The sequence below is a fragment of the Triticum urartu genome, chromosome 3A (genome assembly GCF_056163025.1).
Source record: "Triticum urartu cultivar PI428250 chromosome 3A, HENAU_Tu73, whole genome shotgun sequence".
Classification (NCBI taxonomy): Eukaryota; Viridiplantae; Streptophyta; class Magnoliopsida; order Poales; family Poaceae; genus Triticum; species Triticum urartu.
Genome location: NC_141875.1, coordinates 720,578,565 through 720,583,163, shown reverse-complemented (window position 1 = coordinate 720,583,163; position 4,599 = coordinate 720,578,565).

The following is a 4,599-nucleotide window of genomic DNA, read 5'->3' as shown; positions in this document are numbered from 1 at the left end:
AAGTTTCAACATTTTCAGGATTCATTTTGTAGTGTTTTCAATTTCACGGTCATTTAGCTCTCTAAACAATTAGGTAAATGACCGAAAAACAACAAATGATGTCAGAACATGTTGGAAATTGATGACATCGCTTTAAATGCTGCATACTGAACACAAAAGAAGTCCGGAGTTCAAATAAGTTTAAAAAACATTGAAGTGGCCATTTAACAGATGAGTTCTCGTCCGAAACCCTGATACTCGGAAAGAGTTTGTCCAGTTTGTACACGAAGTGCGTCCAGTTTTTGCCGTGACCCTCTCTACTCTTTCGCGCATGCTATGCGGGTGATATGATGATACCATGCCAAGTTTCAACATTTTCAGGATTCATTTTGTAGTGATTTTCAATTTCACGGTCATTTAACACTCTAAACAATTAGGTAAATGAGCGAAAAACAACAAATGATGTCAGAACATGTTGGAAATTGATGACGTCGCTTTAAATGCTTCATACTTAACACAAAAGAAGTCCGGAGTTCAAATAAGTTTAAAAAACATTGAAGTGGCCATGTAACAGATGAGTTCTCGTCCGAAACCCTGATACTCGGAAAGAGTTTGTCCAGTTTGTACATGAAGTGCGTCCAGTTTTTGCCGTGACCCTCTCTACTCTTTCGCGCATGCTATGCGGGTGATATGATGATACCATGCCAAGTTCCAACATTTTCAGGATTCATTTTGTAGTGATTTTCAATTTCACGGTCATTTAGCTCTCTAAACAATTAGGTAAATGAGCGAAAAACAACAAATGATGTCAGAACATGTTGGAAATTGATGACGTCGCTTTAAATGCTTCATACTTAACACAAAAGAAGTCCGGAGTTCAAATAAGTTTAAAAAACATTGAAGTGGCCATGTAACAGATGAGTTCTCGTCCGAAACCCTGATACTCGGAAAGAGTTTGTCCAGTTTGTACATGAAGTGCGTCCAGTTTTTGCCGTGACCCTCTCTACTCTTTCGCGCATGCTATGCGGGTGATATGATGATACCATGCCAAGTTCCAACATTTTTAGGATTCATTTTGTAGTGATTTTCAATTTCACGGTCATTTAGCTCTCTAAACAATTAGGTAAATGACTGAAAAACAACAAATGATGTCAGAACATGTTGGAAATTGATGACGTCACTTTAAATGCTGCGTACTCAACACAAAAGAAGTCCGGAGTTCAAATAAGTTTAAAAAACATTGAAGTGGCCATGTAACAGATGAGTTCTTGTCCGAAACCCTGATACTCGGAAAGAGTTTGTCCAGTTTGTACACGAAGTGCGTCCAGTTTTTGCCGTGACCCTCTCTACTCTTTCGCGCATGCTATGCGGGTGATATGATGATATCATGCCAAGTTCCAACATTTTCAGGATTCATTTTGTAGTGATTTTCAATTTCACGGTCATTTAGCTCTCTAAACAATTAGGTAAATGACCGAAAAACAACAAATGATGTCAGAACATGTTGGAAACTGATGACGTCGCTTTAAATGCTGCATACTGAACACAAAAGAAGTCCGGAGTTCAAATAAGTTTAAAAAACATTGAAGTGGCCATGTAACAGATGAGTTCTCATCCAAAACCCTGATACTCAGAAAGAGTATGTCCATTTTGTACACGAAGTGCGTCCAGTTTTTGCCGTGACCCTCTCTACTCTTTCGCGCATGCTATGCGGGTGATATGATGGTACCATGCCAAGTTTCAACATTTTCAGGATTCATTTTGTAGTGTTTTCAATTTCACGGTCATTTAGCTCTCTAAACAATTAGGTAAATGACCGAAAAACAACAAATGATGTCAGAACATGTTGGAAATTGATGACATCGCTTTAAATGCTGCATACTGAACACAAAAGAAGTCCGGAGTTCAAATAAGTTTAAAAAACATTGAAGTGGCCATTTAACAGATGAGTTCTCGTCCGAAACCCTGATACTCGGAAAGAGTTTGTCCAGTTTGTACACGAAGTGCGTCCAGTTTTTGCCGTGACCCTCTCTACTCTTTCGCGCATGCTATGCGGGTGATATGATGATACCATGCCAAGTTTCAACATTTTCAGGATTCATTTTGTAGTGATTTTCAATTTCACGGTCATTTAACACTCTAAACAATTAGGTAAATGAGCGAAAAACAACAAATGATGTCAGAACATGTTGGAAATTGATGACGTCGCTTTAAATGCTTCATACTTAACACAAAAGAAGTCCGGAGTTCAAATAAGTTTAAAAAACATTGAAGTGGCCATGTAACAGATGAGTTCTCGTCCGAAACCCTGATACTCGGAAAGAGTTTGTCCAGTTTGTACATGAAGTGCGTCCAGTTTTTGCCGTGACCCTCTCTACTCTTTCGCGCATGCTATGCGGGTGATATGATGATACCATGCCAAGTTCCAACATTTTCAGGATTCATTTTGTAGTGATTTTCAATTTCACGGTCATTTAGCTCTCTAAACAATTAGGTAAATGACTGAAAAACAACAAATGATGTCAGAACATGTTGGAAATTGATGACGTCACTTTAAATGCTGCGTACTAAACACAAAAGAAGTCCGGAGTTCAAATAAGTTTAAAAAACATTGAAGTGGCCATGTAACAGATGAGTTCTTGTCCGAAACCCTGATACTCGGAAAGAGTTTGTCCAGTTTGTACACGAAGTGCGTCCAGTTTTTGCCGTGACCCTCTCTACTCTTTCGCGCATGCTATGCGGGTGATATGATGATACCATGCCAAGTTTCAACATTTTCAGGATTCATTTTGTAGTGATTTTCAATTTCACGGTCATTTAGCTCTCTAAACAATTAGGTAAATGACCGAAAAACAACAAATGATGTCAGAACATGTTGGAAATTGATGACATCGCTTTAAATGCTGCATACTGAACACAAAAGAAGTCCGGAGTTCAAATAAGTTTAAAAAACATTGAAGTGGCCATTTAACAGATGAGTTCTCGTCCGAAACCCTGATACTCGGAAAGAGTTTGTCCAGTTTGTACACGAAGTGCGTCCAGTTTTTGCCGTGACCCTCTCTACTCTTTCGCGCATGCTATGCGGGTGATATGATGATACCATGCCAAGTTTCAACATTTTCAGGATTCATTTTGTAGTGATTTTCAATTTCACGGTCATTTAACACTCTAAACAATTAGGTAAATGAGCGAAAAACAACAAATGATGTCAGAACATGTTGGAAATTGATGACGTCGCTTTAAATGCTTCATACTTAACCCAAAAGAAGTCCGGAGTTCAAATAAGTTTAAAAAACATTGAAGTGGCCATGTAACAGATGAGTTCTCGTCCGAAACCCTGATACTCGGAAAGAGTTTGTCCAGTTTGTACATGAAGTGCGTCCAGTTTTTGCCGTGACCCTCTCTACTCTTTCGCGCATGCTATGCGGGTGATATGATGATACCATGCCAAGTTCCAACATTTTCAGGATTCATTTTGTAGTGATTTTCAATTTCACGGTCATTTAGCTCTCTAAACAATTTGGTAAATGACCGAAAAACAACAAATGATGTCAGAACATGTTGGAAACTGATGACATCGCTTTAAATGCTGCATACTGAACACAAAAGAAGTCTGGAGTTCAAATAAATTTAAAAAACATTGAAGTGGCCATGTAACAGATGAGTTCTCGTCCGAAACCCTGATACTCGGAAAGACTTTGTCCAGCTTGTACACGAAGTGCGTCCAGTTTTTGCCGTGACCCTCTCTACTCTTTCGCGCATGCTATGCGGGTGATATGATGATACCATGCCAAGTTTCAACATTTTCAGGATTCATTTTGTAGTGATTTTCAATTTCACGGTCATTTAGCTCTCTAAACAATTAGGTAAATGACCGAAAAACAACAAATGATGTCAGAACATGTTGGAAATTGATGACGTCGCTTTAAATGCTGCATACTAAACACAAAAGAAGTCCGGAGTTCAAATAAGTTTAAAAAACATTGAAGTGGCCATGTAACAGATGAGTTCTCGTCCGAAACCCTGATACTCGGAAAGAGTTTGTCCAGTTTGTACACGAAGTGCGTCCAGTTTTTGCCGTGACCCTCTCTACTCTTTCGCGCATGCTATGCGGGTGATATGATGATATCATGCCAAGTTCCAACATTTTCAGGATTCATTTTGTAGTGATTTTCAATTTCACGGTCATTTAGCTCTCTAAACAATTAGGTAAATGACCGAAAAACAACAAATGATGTCAGAACATGTTGGAAACTGATGACGTCGCTTTAAATGCTGCATACTGAACACAAAAGAAGTCCGGAGTTCAAATAAGTTTAAAAAACATTGAAGTGGCCATGTAACAGATGAGTTCTCATCCAAAACCCTGATACTCAGAAAGAGTATGTCCATTTTGTACACGAAGTGCGTCCAGTTTTTGCCGTGACCCTCTCTACTCTTTCGCGCATGCTATGCGGGTGATATGATGGTACCATGCCAAGTTTCAACATTTTCAGGATTCATTTTGTAGTGTTTTCAATTTCACGGTCATTTAGCTCTCTAAACAATTAGGTAAATGACCGAAAAACAACAAATGATGTCAGAACATGTTGGAAATTGATGACATCGCTTTAAATGCTG